Genomic DNA, 17,316 nt, shown 5'->3' with positions numbered 1-17,316 from the left:
AATCAAACTTAACTTCCTTATACTACTTGTAAGGTATCATGATATTATACTTAGTATGTGCTGTTTTGACAGTTTATGAAATTCTGAACTAACTAAAATCTAAACAAATAAAACTTCAAAGAAATTTATTGACTATAGACAGACCTATACATATTATGCATAATGCAGTACGTGATCAAAATTTGTCAGCACACAACATGTTACATTCCTATGGCCTGATATAGTAGTGTTTGTATACTATAAATTAGCTTTAAATAACTTTCGTATGTAAATATTATATGATACCATAATTAGCTTTATTTTCGTGCAAAAAATTTTCATGATAAAAATTTTTGTGTGAAAATATTTTCATATGATTTACGTGAATGACTGCTCTATCAGAGTAGTTTGATCTTGTATAAAAATTTTCGTGCAAGAAATTTTCGTACATAATTTTGCATGCGAAAATTATTTTACAACGAAAAAAAAGCAAATTACGGTAAATAATTTTGACAACTACCTATAGACAGTTTTGAAGCACTAGGCCAGGCAAACTCGATTAATTGTTTCTCATCCCCACCCGCATCCCTTTTACCCCACTCCTCTAATTTCATTATTGCTGTTATCAATCACGTGCACATGTATTTTGATGCTATGGAGGCTGACTATCATTTTACAGCACAGCAAATGTCATTTGCACCTCAGAAATAGTGGTAAAACATAAGTATGTTATTAGAAGGCTTTAGCTAACCTTTATAGTAAGAGACATTTAATAATGAATGATGAAAAAAATCCCACCCACATGGAAATCCGATTTTTTGTGGATGAGAAACAAAGTAATCAAGTTTGCCTGGCCTTAGCTTACTGTTGGTAACCACGACACAATAAAAATCAAGAGCAAGGCTAAATCTTTTTTGCCATGGCAGCTACCAGTGCTGAAAAGACTGTAGTAGAGCGGTCATTCACATAAAATTGTTTTCATTCAATGTAAGTCAACGTTGAAACCGGGTCACTACTGCTGACCCGGATGACCCACTGACCCGGATAGCAATCCGGGTCAGACCCGGATGTGACCGGGATTGACCCGGATGTGACCCGGATTAATTAAAGCCGAGACGTGTTTCAGCTAGTCTCGAGCGAGCGAACGCGTCTACATTTTGAGCGTTCCATTCGTGTTGAGTAAATATTGCAACTTCAGCCTAGCTGTAGGTTGAAGACCAAAAAAAAAAAAAAAAGGTCTTCACCTACTGACAATAGTTACCCCTCACCATAGATACCCTCAGTTTCGTGCTACATACTACACTTACTAACAAATGGGCGTGGCTGAGCGTATGTTGGTAATGCGATAAGTGGGCGTGGCTCACGAAAGAGCTACGCGATAGCGTTTATAAGTTTCCATGTCGTCAAACGAACAATTTCGTTTCTGACGTGATCCAATCCGGGTCAGACCCGGATAAATTGTAAACCGGGTCAGACCCGGATGACCCGGAGAAAATGTGACCCGGATGACCCGACCCGGTTTCAACGCTGATGTAAGTCATTTTTTTATCATGAAATTTTTGCATGAAAAATAAAGTGAATTATGGTAACTGCCTGACTTCAATATGTTCATATTTTACTGAAATTACAATCCCACTATATAGGGAGGACCTGCATGTAAACAAGAGTCTGATCAGAATGTTGACACCAAAACATCTAGTATATTGTATGTTGTTCATAGGTTGTGGATCATCACCAAGTATCAGTAGCAGATAATTATAACAGGAGTGTTAATTTTTTTTTTTTTGTAGTATATCTAGCGTATCAAGATAACAAGTATTACAGTGGTCTTACTTTGTCCCATAATTCTTATACCACTGCTAGAAGTGAAGATGTTTAAGTACTGGCTGAATGCTGAGGAAATCCCAGGTCCCAGGTTGTGTGGCTTGACTAGACCGCAAGCTGTCTGTAACCAAGTCGCCACCTGGCCTGGGATTTTTTTTCTGAATTCAACATAGTTTTCAGTTACAGGTTTCTGACTCCCTGCTTCACAGGCTTACTGTTAGCCTCCTTGCAGGTCCCTAGAGGGATAGTTGTCTAATAAAAATGCAAAATCTTAAATGTACATGTTGTTTGAGTATAGAATGTCTTGCAGATTGTTAGTTTTAAGATGCTTAAAACTTCATACTTTAGCATGGAAGTAACCATTTCAACTTCCAAAAGGAGTTAAAAAAAAAAATTTTTTTTGTCTGAAGTAAAAAAAGGTTTTATGGATCAGTGTACAGTAGAACCTCTATATTATGGACATTTTGGGACTCAGAATTTTTGGCCACTTTTTGCTGCAATACAGAGATTTTCCTCTTATTACGAAGGTTTTTTCTATTGTGTCCTTAATTCGGGGAGTTTGTTAAGAGAGGTTCCACTGTATACATCATTTTTATGCACTTGGCAGTACCTATCATTGCAAACATAGCTACATGTGGTTTATGTAACACACCAAAGAAGGTGGTATAATGCAGGTCCTGCTCTACTAAGCACCCCAGATATATGTTGAGTACACTGTTTTAACATACCACATGCACAGTTACCAAACTTGTTTAAGAAACTTACGGTGTGCCAAAGTTCAACACCAAATATGTTTATGTGTGCATAACTACTAGTTGATTTGGTGTACGTAAAAAGAATTTTGTGTTGACACAAAACAGCTAACTGTATTCAATTTTCTTTACTACTAACCACCTAACCAACCACCTATGTCGTAATAGTTTGTGACATACTAAAAAATGTCAATAATATTTCCTAAAACAATGATACCTAGAATAATTCTAAATGAAATATATAGTCCTATCAGTACCCTAATAGTTAAGTTTCAAAATCCTGGTCAAGTTCGTTAAAAGGTTTGGGCATTTCGACATACTCCACAGCCCAGAGCAAATTCTTCACCAGTTGGGGGGGTGCTTGACGTGAAGCGGACACTCGTTTCCTTCCAATGGCTTGGCCTGTGGTGCCACTGGACACTGATAGAACTCTGATTTCTTCATACTTGTAAGTCTCTGGAAGTTGTTGTGGCAAGGATTACAGAAAAGTGTTGTACCAAAACAGAAATAGACTGCAACGGAACAGCAGTAACGACACTTGTACTCCAAAAAGTCGGTCCCATACTTAGCACAGACCTGAAATCAAACACCACAATTACTACAACACCTGAAAGTCAATACTTTATGAATACCTGAGCTTGGGCTACATCAGAACAGCCTCCACAGACCAATTCACTCGGGTCATACTCATCACTAATACCAGCTTGTTCAACACATCTTGCCTCACCACCATAGTAAGACTAAAAATAAAGAATAGTAAAATACTCTATCCAGTTTAAACAAAACCAACCTTCTTGCATTTGAAGCACACGTAGTAACAGTAGAGTGACATTGCATATTCAAATGGTAGCTGGTACCATTTAGATGTTGGGTTAGTGAGAGCTTCACAATTCTTCTTGTTCTCGTACTCCAACCTTAGAAGACATTTTCGCTTCACATTTTCATACAACATGGTGACTGGATCAACAACAGCCTTTAGTTTCGGATGAGCAATAGGAACATTCTAAACAAAAATACATGATAAGTAATTTGTAATATATTTGGTGGTTGTTTACCTGACACAGTGAACAGAACATAAAACGGAAGCTAATCCTTGGACCAGACCACTTCTTCGTGAGTGCCAAGTTACAACAATGGTAATGAAATACATAACCACACTCCAGCTACAATTGGGACAGTGTAATACTGGCATTACTGGAGATGTGTAACTGACCTGTATGCATGGAGCACAGGAAAGATTCTCTGTATAGCATATCATACACATGTCATCAGCATCTTGTTTGAGCTCTTGTAGTTTGCTCTTAACTTCGTTTTCATCTCCTTCCTGTTTTGTCTTACAGCCATGCAAGCAAGGTAAGCACTCTTCTTCTCCTTGAATGCCATTACAAGGGTGGCCACATGACAGTGTCTTGGTACAGATAACCTTGGCACGTTCTTGACAGTCCTTTTCAACACATACTGTACCAATTACCAGCAGACCAGTATCATTGGTAGAACCACAGAACCTGCACTGTCCTCCACCAGTTCCTGATAAAACACAGACACATATCACAAACCCACAATCACATATTCACAAACCACTGGTGGTTTCCCTGAACTCCACTAATCCTTTCAGTATCCTACAATCAGCCAACACCATGGCCAGTAGAGCTTGATACGACCACAGCCTTCATGAAGATCATGCAACTTTAACGGCCTCCTCTTCCTCCTTGAATACCTGTAAAATGAAGAGATGGTATCATAATACCAACTACACACTGTATCCACCCCAGTATGTTAACATAGCCACCTGGTAGTTACAGCAAAAACTATCTAGATGTTATGTTAAAAGATCAAACACATTATGATTCTGTCAGGCTTAATACTGCTATTTGACACATTCACGTAACTATTTGGTTACAAAGAAACAAGAGAACACACTTCTCACCTGTCTCTGATGGCTCTTCATCCTCTTGGGCAAGTGAAGGATACGATCAGTCACCACAAAGGTTACCACACACGTCACACAGGATTAACACCTGAGTAGTCCCATCATCGTGATTGTCACATAACGGCTACAAGAGAAGAAATGTTCATAATGATAATAGAGTATACCAGCAATATCTTCTCTGTTTGTTGAATTGGAACTAGGACTTTTAAAAGTAATTGAGAACATTTTTAATAAGGGTAAATGTAACAGGCCCGTGTTGATACAGTTTTATTACAAGACCATGCATGCTTAATTGAGCTAGGTGTCTGTTCATGCCTCAGGCTTTTATTATGAGCAAAGAGTAACTAACACAATATGCCTTATAATACAAAGCAAGCAAACAATGGAACAAAATCACAATGATAATAAACAGTGTTGCTAGGTAAGGTAATGATATGCAACAAAACTCAAACCCACAATTAATAGTACACACAGTGCTATAAAAGTAGTGGGTGAAAGTCAACTACTTGACTTGTCCTGTGAAGTCATTACGATACTGAATTTTTGCCAGGCAATAACAATGCCTTTCAACTTAAAATAGTGTTCAATTTAACTCTTCATAAGGGGTGGGAGTGGGAAAGACTACACCAGAAATTTGATCGATAATCAAAAAGTACAGACATGATACAATACCCCTAAACTTTGCTGAAGTAAAGCAAATGTGTAGGTACATAATACACATAGCTTTGCCTTGTAAATATGGAAAGTCCAAGTGTGTGACAGAATGTTTTCAGACACAAACCCACACCTGGCTAAAGATTGTCTGTGTGTGTGTTGTGTGTGGACAGACAAAATTTCTTAATAAGGGAGGCACTTTCATCATGCCAGCTCAAAGCTACATGCTGACATTGTTTGGCTTGTTTGACATTTGCTTGAGAAAACATGTGTGACACATGGTCTGTCAGTTCTAAAATTGATTTTAACAACTTTCCTACATTAGACAACTTACTATTAATTTTATGTTTCAGATCAAGTTAGCCTAAACCAATCCGGGGTGGCACCTCATTATTCAGTACAGTCTTACATGTACCTGATTGCTTCATTAGAGTTAGCTGAATGCTCTATTAGAGTATCTCAATCTTTATAACTTATTGAGAGAAGTGGAAGAGTTAAAGTCTCTTCTCCTGACATCTAGGTTGGTCTTCAGCCCATCTAGCCTTCCTTTCTCTATGCCTAGCTATGTAAGCAAGATCGTTCATAACTTCTATACAATCTTAAACATTGAGATGATGAAATAATGGTGAAAACTTATAATAATAACCAAATTTAGGTGGTGAGACATACTAATGAGGGTGGGGGGTTTGAAACAGAAAGTTACTCAATAAGTGGCCTTAGCTACTGACATTTAATACTGGGAAGTAACACTTAGGGGGTTTGAGACAGCTGGCCAAGACAACGATCTATTCAGCAGAAGGCTAAAGAATATAACAAACCTGGAAAACAAAGCAATATAGTTAATAAAAATTAACATTTTGCATACTAAACAGGTATGTACATGTTATCAGAAATAGTTGTGATTCATTTTTTTTTTTTTTTAATGACAAGTGTTGGACTACTTATATAACACACATAAAAAAACTTGGTTACTGAAGTGTGGACACCTCAAGAAAAAGCATATTTTTCTATAGTACATTTGTATTAGTGTGTATAGACTCCTGGAACCAGGACACCTTCTGATAAGAACACAAGGTGTCCAGAATAAAGTGGTTATATTGCAATAAATTTTCTAATTTAAATGTTCTATACACCTTAGTTCTGGGCTTGCCATCTTGTCCCATCCACTGGCCTGAGGACAACACCTCAGCGTGATGTTCATCAATCACACAGAGAGCTCCGAGACATAACCACATCTACAAGTAACAGTGTATATCTATATATGTATATATATATATATATATATATATATATATATAGATAATCATGATATCAGATATGTACATCATGCACACACATATACACTATGCACTAGACAGACAGACAGACAGACAGACTACATGCACACACAGACACACTTACTGTTTGTGAGTACATTCCAGGGATGGGTACTCGAGAGTCTTCAGTCAACTTAGTAAGATGTAGTACAGTTTGACCAATGGCAGCCTTAGCTATCTCAGACCATGAGGTAACATACTCTCCCTACAACACAGAACATCATCTTCAATACCACATGTACCCAAAGGACACTATTTCACCAAATGGTGCATCTATGATACTAACTAGACTCGTAAAAACAAGAGAATTCTTTTACAAAAGGCACCTTTAAGTATCTAAACAACAGGAGCCCCCTCACTCCCTTTTGCTGGTACATGTTAGGCAGAGAGTTCCTGCTGATACAGAATATAAACATCACTAGGTATAAAGTTACAGGAATTGTACACAAGGGAAATATTGAAAATGAAAGCTTTAACATAAAGTGGATGTTGCTGGTGTAATACAAGTAGTGTAGTGTAGGTTTACCTTGGTCATGTTGCCAAGGAATTTTATGACTTCTGTGGCTACCTTCAACCACCATCTCTTCTCCTTCACTTCTGCCTCAACTATCGCTGGTTTCTCACTGGCTAACAGTGATGCCAGAGTAATGCCTGTTGGATAATATGACACTTTAATCCCATGAACAAGAAAAGAGTTTAAAGTAGTGGAACCTTTGAGTTTGTCAATAAAGAGAAGAGTTGGTTCCAAGATGTGTAGTTCTATATACTTGTATCAACATGTGAGAAGATTTCTTTATCACGGCCTAAATTTCTGAGTCATAAGAGGTACTTTAGATGCTATGATAGACATTAATCATGAAACTGAACACCTGACATATTAATAACCCACACACAAAAACTAATCCACACCTGGTCCTTTAGGCCCACCACCAATGTCCTGTAACAGGCTAGCAGATCGTCCCTTAGCCTTAGCCTGTACTGACAGTGCTTTGGATACACATGCTAGGAAGATGTCCAGTAGTCCGACGTGATTGAGGACTGCTGTTCCACTGCTAATGGCTGCAGCAATGGCACTGTAGCCTTCAGGGGGAAGCAGGGCTATGTCCAGATAGTCTGCAAGTTTACGAGGTGTTATGACTGGAATGACCTTCTCTAGCAGTGCTAGCTACCACCTGCAGATAAATATGTGTAACATTGTGCTTTAGTGTGTGTGTGTGGTGTGTGTGTGTGTGTGTGTGTGTACGTGTGTGTGTGTGTGTGTGTGTGTGTGTGTGCGTGTGCGTACCGTGCGTGTATGTGTGTGCATATGTGTCCTATACAGAATTGTATCATTGTAGTTACCTGTAGTTGTATTCTGTTGGTTGATACATGTAGCAACACTAACAAATCTCTTATTAACTCAGCTTGCTCAGCTAACAATAGTCGGCCCACTTCTGATTGGCGTAATCCCATCACCATGGAAACAAGCTCAAAACAGTAGGTATCAGGACTGGACTGCTCTTGATCTTCTCCTTCCTGTGACTTATCTTGTTTATCTGGTTTAACCAGTTTTCCAAGCTTGCTCTACCAGTCTTCTTTCATCCTCTCAGCCTCAGAGTGGATGGACTTGATGACATGTACAGGTCCTTGCCAAACAGACTGCCCAACTGCTTGTGAAGGTCTGTTTCAGAAGACTGGAAAAACAAGAAACAGAATTTAATTGAATTATAACATACTACAGGAATATGGAATGAAAACGGAGAAACAGGAACTAGAATGGAATGGATTAGGAGCAACATGGAATTGCAGTGGGAAAAGGAGCAATGGGAATGGAGTAATACTGTATACTGTACCTGTTGGTCACCCTCCTCTTTCTCCCCACTATCAGTTTCATTTGTGTCTACTTTGGTTGACAGGAGACTACCAAACACCTATAACAAAATAACATATTTGTAACATTACATTAACCTCTATACAATGGAACTCTAAGAAATGAGTAAAAGACACCCAGATCTCTCAATAACCAGGTCAGTTGTTGGATAGTACCATTTGAAATACTGTACATACGCACATTACACATAATAATAAAATGATTCAATATAGACCACGGTAAAAGGAATAAGAGAGCTCCAACTACAAAAATCAAACCAGAATTTTATACAATCATATTACCTGTGAGGTAAGGAGTCTGAATATCTGAAGAGCTTCCACTTCACAAGCTCGCTGCTGAGCCACGACAGCAGGTATAGAGAAGTCTTGATTGGCCTTGTCTTTAGCCAGCACCTGTAACTGTCTGTTGTTTGAAGATCCCTTGAGCTCCACACGTAGTACCAAACATGTCATATCAGCAGGTACCAGTAGTACACTCCAACCAGCATGAGAGGTAGTCAGGTTACACTAAACACAAAGGATGGATAAAATGTGTTACACTATAATTATTAGATTTGGAGGGAAAAAGACTATAAAAATACAAAGAAATGAGGCAACAATTTTAAAACAATTCAAATTGCAGAGACGCGTAACATCTAAGGCTTATGGCTGTAAATATATAATATATGTGTACTGTATAGTAGAAAACTTTGGCAGTATAAAAAACATAGGCAGATTAGATGAGTCGTCCTTAATTTGTCAAGGTTTTTTTTCCACCAGAGTATATTTTCAGCCGTGGTTATCTATGTGTACACATGACAAAGTGTGGCAATTTGAAATAGTCCTATCAGTTTCATTAACAGTCTAATTATATAATTGAGTAAATCCTGACTAAGTCCATTAAAAAGTTGGGTGTTACAGCATGTACCACAGCCCAGAGCAAGCTCTTCACAACAATGAGTGTTTAATGAGAATTGGACACTATAGTCAATTTGCCATCAGACACTAGAAACTCGGATTTCGTCATGCTCATAAGGCACAAGCCTGGAATCAAAAACTACAGCAAATTGTCACTTTACTGTATAAATACCTGAGTTTGGGCTACATCAGAACAACCTCCACATGCAGGCTAGTTTACTCGGATCATACAGACCTAGCTTTTCAACACACCTTCATGGTGCCCAGCTCACCACCATAAATAGAGAAAGGATTTATAAATACATAAATAACAACTAGCCTTCTTTTATTTTTGAATACCTGTAAAATAAAAACACAGTATCAACTACCTCTAGCTATGCATCAGTGCACTGGAGCAGCCGTATGGTTTTATATAAAAATATCATTAACTCAACAAATAGCTAGCTGTTGTTAAACCACAAACTTTTTAGCTTTTTAGAAACTTAGCAGATAGATAAAAAAAAACTTATATATAGTACATACAGTATATATCGTGCTGATGGTTTGTTTCCACAGAAGTAATTGCAACTTAATACACATTCGCTAAACTGTCTGGTTACAAGGACAGAACAGTACTCATATTGGCTTTCTTTATTATCTTGGCAAGTGAAGGATACAATCACAATCACAGCAAAGGTACTACTACACACTCATACAAGATTAATGTCTGAGTAGTCCCATCATCATGATTGCCACATGACAGCTACTAACAGTAGAAAGGCATCCATCACGATGGCAATAACATAGAGCATTTCAGTAAGACCATACAGATGTACTAGAAATGTTTTTTTCTGTTTGTTGTGTTGGAATTTGGAGTGGCTAACTGAAAAATAGAACTAAATTTAATCAGGCAAAGAGCTGGTCTGCAGTTTATTACATAACAGTAGAAAAGTGCAGAGGGGGCACAGAAGGCAATAGAGCAGTCAGCCTAATTAGTACTCTCTAATAGAACAGTCACTGTGTGATGTTTGCACAGTCCTTTGTGTGCCATTCTATATGGCAATTTACTTAGGCTCAAAACTGAATATTACTCATGACTGTCACTAGCCTACTGCTCTTCACACTTTTTATTTACAAAGAATGCTTTATCGCTATGTTTAAGATATTTGTGCATAAACTACTCTACAGTCCTAAAACATATGAATACCTTTAGCTTCTGGGGGACTTCTGCTACGTACACCTATTACCCTGGTGTACCCCCCGGATCCACCCTTGGTAGAAGATAAAACATTTGCATATGTGTGTAGTACCACATGATTAATTAATTGTAATTGTACTGAGTTGTAGTTATATGTCACAGAGTGAATTATGAACATCATGCATGCTGAGTCACTCTCCTCAAGCAGACATGATAGCAAACCCATAAATGATTATGAGGTTCTTGTATAATGCACAAAAAATTATTACAGAGTGGAGCCTTTCTGTTTTGAACACCTTGTTTCATCTGCAAAAAAAAAAAAAAAAAATCCTAGCCAATGGGATGGTGCTGCATTTTCATATAGCTGTGTAGGATTCTTATAGGTGGCAATTGTTCTATCTGAGTATTTTATTGACTGCTCTATTAGAGTATTTCGATCTTGCATACAATTTTGTTTGCTTGCTTGCTTGTTTTGCGGGGGAAGGGGAAGGGCACGTGCACTGTAATGAAGTGTGCTTTGTAAACCAAAAAGGTGTCACAGTGTACACTTTGTGCCTTTCATTAAATGCTTGACACACAATATTAAACATTTAAGTTAACAACTTATAAAAGTGAACAACTAAAGTGGAGGTGTTACAATGATGCAACAATACCTAAGGTGGAGCTGTGGTTTCAATTATGGTATTGTCATGCCAACTTTGAAGTGGTTTATACTTTTGAGTTGATGACACAACCATCAGAAAATTGCAATGGAGCTGAAATTCGCTAACCCGAGTGAAGTAACTATGCACTTTAAAGTAAGCACCAGTGACTACCTTCCACCCAACAATATGTTTTTATAGTTTTAAAGTATTCTACACACATTAAAAGACTTGAAAACATTACAAAACAATACAAAGCTTACTTATATGCAATGCGCACGATAAAACTAAGACTTCCATGATGATCAGCATGTGGACAAACCCCACAGCAATTTTCATCCTCATTAGAGCTGGGATGATGGAGCATTGTTTTGTGCCTGGGGAATATATGGAGAATTTTTTACTAAAAAAATCTCATATACTGGAATGCCTACTTTAATTACATATCTGAAAATATCCGTAATTTTTCATAACATGTACGTCATAAAAAAAACACTATCACATGCAACTACTTAATCTGGAATAAAAACTATAATGTGAATAGTGACAACCAACCTTCTCCACCCAATGAGAGATATTAATTTTTCCAAACTAGTAGCACAAACACAACCCAGAGATTACCAGAGATTACCAGAGATTACAGACATGTTACACATAATTACACAGACAGTTTACAGATTTTAGAATAAAGTCCCCCTTACAAAAGCTTTATATTGTTGCAGGCCTAATACAGGCACGTATGTGCTGCTTTTTGGCCTGTAAACTGCCTGCTACAGGCAGTAAGATGGTTACAGGCCTGCTAAAGCTGTTATTCTAATATGATTACAGGCCTGTATGGATCACCTAAATGTGCCACAAGCCTGTTGTAAATACTTACACATTTAATAAAATAAGTTACAAACCTGTAACAGTCCTTTTCTCTCATGAACACGAATGTCAGTCCTGTATGACTATCCAATATCATAAATCTCCTATAATAAGTAACATAGGCGGATCTAGGAGGCACTGTCAGGGGGGGCCAAGGGGGGGCAAGAAGTTTTAGTGTACAACAGCATCTATTCCACTAAGAGGAATTATAGTACACAGGTTATATTCAGTTGTATAACTATATTCAGTATAGCTGGATGAATGATAGACATACAATTTTAAGATCGTAGTTAGAGAAAATTTAAAAAAATTAGACCTCCTAGGTTTGAATTTGGGAGCATTTTTGGTAACATTTAGCTTAAAAGTGTATGCTTGCAATTTATATAAAGATTAGTTAGCCTATCTGAGATAAAACCTGTTTGATGGTAAAGTGTAATAAATCAAAATATAAAGGTGTAGCTAGTATTGTTATGACATTAGAATTGTGACTGTTCTATTAGAGTAGTGACTGCTCTATTAGAGTATCTCGATCTTGGCACAAAAACTTAAACTTACTTTCTTTACAGTGTACAGTATAACTGTAAAGTACATTTATAACTGTTGTCTTCTATTTGCCCATTGGCTTTCTATACTTCTGAATACAGTGTGAATGCATGATTCCAGTTTCTGGTATCAATATAGTACTGTGAGTCCAAGGGGGCAAGGGAAGGGCCAGGGGGGGCACAGCACCCCTTGGCCCCCCCTCAGATCCGCCTATGATAAGTAATATAATTGTACGTTAGCAGGCCTGTAACATGTGTGTATTGTAAACTGGTGATGAGTCTGTGAAGTGTTCAAGAGCTGTGGCAGGCCTGTGCAAATGGGTTCAGGTCTGATACAGGCCTGTAGCATCTCAATCCCACAATGAAGCATATACTTGTCCGTAACGTTATAAATACAAAATTAATTGAAACCCTAATTAAATAGGAAGCTGGTGTAGTGGTGAGTCAGCATGGTGTATGTGTTAACTGCTATATACTGTACAGGGATATTGGAAACATGCTAAGTGGGCCATTAGTGACACTATAATACAGTAACCAGTGGTAACAATAGTCACTATAGCAACCAGAGTACATGTATATACCAGTCCTGTGAGAAATTGTTTGCAAGATGGATTTATCATGCATCTAACAATGCAGTCCTGTTACATGCCTGACAAATACCGTAATATTATTTTGACAATATGTGATTTGCCTTGCTGCAGGCCTGTATGACAATACTGACACAGGCTTACTTCACTCCTAAATATTAGCAGGTAGGCCTTTCACAAGCCTGTGACTGGCATGTTATCTTATTATAAGTACCTCTGCTTTATAGGCCTGCGCCAGGCCATTTACAGAAATGTTTTATTGTAAGGGACTCCATTACTCTACTAAACATAAACCATATATGCTAATGACATACTTAGATATACACAATAATTCTAAATGAATTTATCTGCTTCATGACAGTGATCTAATACCAATACACAAACAATACAGCCCATATTAGAGTTATCTGATAACTGAGTACAACACTAGTAGACAAATTGAGCAGTCACTAATACCAAAAGTTCATAATTTTTATTATTTTGAACTCTTGTTAACAGTGGCGGAGGAAGTAGTTGATATGAGGGGGCATATTGCCTCTGGTTTGGTAAGGTGAGACCAAAAAAAAAAGGTCACAACCAGCTGACAATAGCAGCCCACCTCACCAGCTATACCTTTATAGCTGATAAACTACATAAAAATCCTTACATAGCTCACTACACACAACTCTAATACTGTGACTGCTTTATTAGAGTGACTGCTCTATTAGAGTATCTCAATCTTTATCACGGTTTTCAGCCCCACTCCAAGAAGGATAATTTCGGCGTGATATAATTCTGAGGGGGGGGGCTTCAGCCCCCTAGCCCCAACCCTACCCCCCCTTTCCGCCGCCTATGCTTGTTAATACTATTGAGGTGCTTATAATTTTGCAATAGCTTATGTACTCCATTGCAAGTACAGATCTCCATAACAGTAATATATGAGACAATTGAATAATAATATAGAATTTTTGCAGTATGTATGTTTCATGATTATGCACTTTGTGAGGATCTTTTGCATTTTAAATTCCACGGACATTTCTTTAGCCCAGGGTTTTCACATTTTATATTTCACATAAAAATCACAAATCACTGCATGTTGCTCAATTTGAAGATTTGTGATCTTTGTTTGTGTAATTTTTTCTTTGGGACATTACTCGCCCCTTAGCACATCAGCATACCATCTGCCCAGTAATAGTAAATAAAGTAGCTGATGGCGATACATGTGATTAAGCATTTTGCAATTGGTTACTATTTGAATGGTTGCATGTCATCTGGGGGTCCACATGATTTCAGTTATATCCTATTATCTACAATCATCACTGAATCATGATGAATTTTAAACAGTATCTTTGGCAGGTACATAGACTTGGACTCGATCAGTAATGATTAGGTAAATGTGCTCAGCAAAATAATCGTCTATAGCTATAACTATGTATACAGTGGGATCTATATATGAGTACCTTGCCCTTAGCGCCCTATTGTCATGTCCTTGTTTTCCAGAAGATTGGGGGCATTATGAAGTGTCCAGATTACTACACAGTTGTCCTCATTTCAAGTGTCCATATAAACAGATTCCAGCATAGTCATATACCTATAGCTGCAATGCTGTAGTTACAACTTTATCTGCGGAATATAAAAGTAAGTGCATGATACTGATATTCATCTTGTCAGACCTATGTTAGAGTTGCATCACATAAATGGTACCCCTATCTTGTCAAAGGCATCAGTGATGCAAAGAAAAGCAGCATGTTGTATAGTAACAGATTGGTGTGAAGTGGATTAATTGTCTGATCTAAATAATCTTCATTGGCAACCATTCTCATTGCGAAGACAGTCATTCCAGACCAAAGTCAAAGTTATTGTACAAAGCAGACTATTGCACATCTGGATAGTAAATACGAGACTATACTCGAACACTCAAGTATACAATCAGCTTGAATTTATTACTCCTACAATTCTCAACACCCTGATAATTACTAATTGTTATAAAAATTTAGTGATTTCCATAGAACAACTAAATGTTTGGAACCACTTACCCCACCAAGTAATTGAGTCAGGAACAATTGATTAATTGTGTAGTTATTGTTTTGCATGTATATACGTACGTAGGTAATCATAAAGTACATAGCTATGTGCGTCATTGATTTTCTTGTCTGCATGAGGTCAAAATCACTTATTTTCTGGTTGTCCAGTATAACTAGATGAATAAAAAATTGAAATTTTCAAATGGGGAATAGGGATCGCTGAAAAAAGTCCCAAAACAAGAAGGGATCGCTGGGGTGGTAATGTAAACCACAAATCCCTATTTTGACTCTGTCACGGTAATAATTTGTTACATTAGTTAAGTCAAAATAGGGATTTGTGGTTTACATTACCACCCTAGCAATCCCTTCTTGTTTTGTGACTTTATCTAGTTTATGTACGTTTTTCTAAATCCCAACGGATTAACTTGTTAGACATCTTGGCATAGCCAACAGAGATTTATCAGAGCAAAAGATTAACCATGCAGAGTCACAGATTTTGTTATTCTTGTAATTTGTGTTACATAGACCTACATAGCTAAAGATGACACCCTGACTCACTAAGGCAGATACCACACATGCATGCCTATAGCTATGCATAGCTCTTGTCATGATACATGCATGTGAAATTATAGTCTTGGCGCTCTCAGTTCAGTCAGTTGTCATCATTACACTGGAATCCTTAATGCCAAGACTCTTGTTAATACTAATAGTATAAGGGCCAAATTAACCAAGTTGTTTCCTAGATTTCCACTTCAAACATATTTTTAAGATGGCTAAACCTTGAAGAAAGCACTTAAATAGCCCACTAACACAGTAATAAAATTATTTGAAAATTCATGTTCAAGATGGAAATAGCGATGGAAATATTGGGGTTCTACTGGAAATGGGAATCCAGGAATAACAAATAATGAAGACACACCAAGATGTTATGTATACTGAGCTAAGTAGCTAACTGTCAAGAGATATGGAGTCCTGACAAGTAAAAGTTAGGGAGTAAGTTGGCTATTAATGCATCAAATCCAAGTTGTGGTCACCAGCTGTAACTTACACAAACCACTGCAGACATGTGGCACCACATGTAATTAGTTCATAAACCACAAGATTCCTTTACGTAGAGGAAGGTGCTTGGCTCAGGCCTGTAGTGGTAAGATCGAAGCTATGAGTAACCTTTGTAGTCAACTTTGAGCAATGCATCAGATCTAGTGAAGTTTACTCAAGTAATGTCACAGTAGTGCGTCACAACGCATACAATCACAGCAGAAAAACCATCTATAATAGGGTCCGCAACGCGAAAAATCGATATCCTCCAATCAACTACCTAACTATTGTCATGTGTTAGGCTAAGTGTAACTTGAATAACACCAGCGTGGCAGCCAAGTTTGTTACTTTCTTCTGGTAGAAAACGATACAAATGTCTTAAAATCACGTGATTTTTCGCTGCAGCGGTTCGTAGGGTTCTTCGTATGCCACGATATTCACTCTCAACATTGTTCAAGTAGTCTATCATCAACTCAAAGTATTGGTGGTTTGATTTTATTGGTCAGTTTCTGGTGGCAGCACGATCTGTGCAGCTTTTTGACGACAGACAAAATGTTTCTTCCTCTGGAGCACAGGACAAGCAGAGCAGCAACTGCGCCGTGGGTCAGCAATGACCAGTACTAGGTAAAGTACCTGCATGCGGAGTATGGTTATAATTGAAGCTTGTTAGCCATCTGGCTGAGCCATCTATATGCTGAAATTCGGCCAAAATGACGCGATTTTTGCAAACAAATACCAGAATGGTTGATACATCAGTGAGACAGTCTCCAACAGCAAGGATACGAAGCTTATAAACACCTAACAATACGGCTATCTCGCCCAGTAAACGCATAGAGCAATCCAGTGCATGAAATAGGCACTCACGTGATTGAAATTCAAATTGCGGAAATACCCATGAAATCGCTTTCATTTCTGAATAGGAACCATGCAATGTGCTCCTTTTGTAAATATTTGTGTTAATTGTTCACTCAGACGTGGTCTGGGCCAGTGCAGGTGTGTTTTGTACTATGATGGTATCGTAGGAAAAGTCTTAGACTGCTGGGCTAGTCGAGATGCTGAACCTAACGCACACAAACTGATTGTCACTTGATTCCAAGTGATTTTAAGGTCATTGGAATAGATTATAGTTGTATTTTCGGAGATTTGAATATCAATCACGTGAGTGCCTATTTCATGCATTGGACTGCTCTATGCGTTTACTGGGCGAGATAGCCATATTGTTAGGTGTTTATAAGCTTCG

General features: G+C 37.9%; 1 pseudogene; it reads right to left on the bottom strand.

Moving 5' to 3' along the window:
- Nucleotides 1–2,717: 2,717 nt before the first annotated feature.
- Nucleotides 2,718–11,416, bottom strand: LOC136237696 (E3 ubiquitin-protein ligase MYCBP2-like; annotated as a pseudogene).
- Between the last annotated feature and the right edge of the window lie 5,900 nt (nucleotides 11,417–17,316).

Source organism: Dysidea avara, chromosome 11, assembly GCF_963678975.1.
Source record: "Dysidea avara chromosome 11, odDysAvar1.4, whole genome shotgun sequence".
Taxonomy (NCBI): domain Eukaryota; kingdom Metazoa; phylum Porifera; class Demospongiae; order Dictyoceratida; family Dysideidae; genus Dysidea; species Dysidea avara.
Note: the sequence above shows the minus strand (reverse complement) of the source record. Positions and strands in the feature narration are given on the sequence as shown.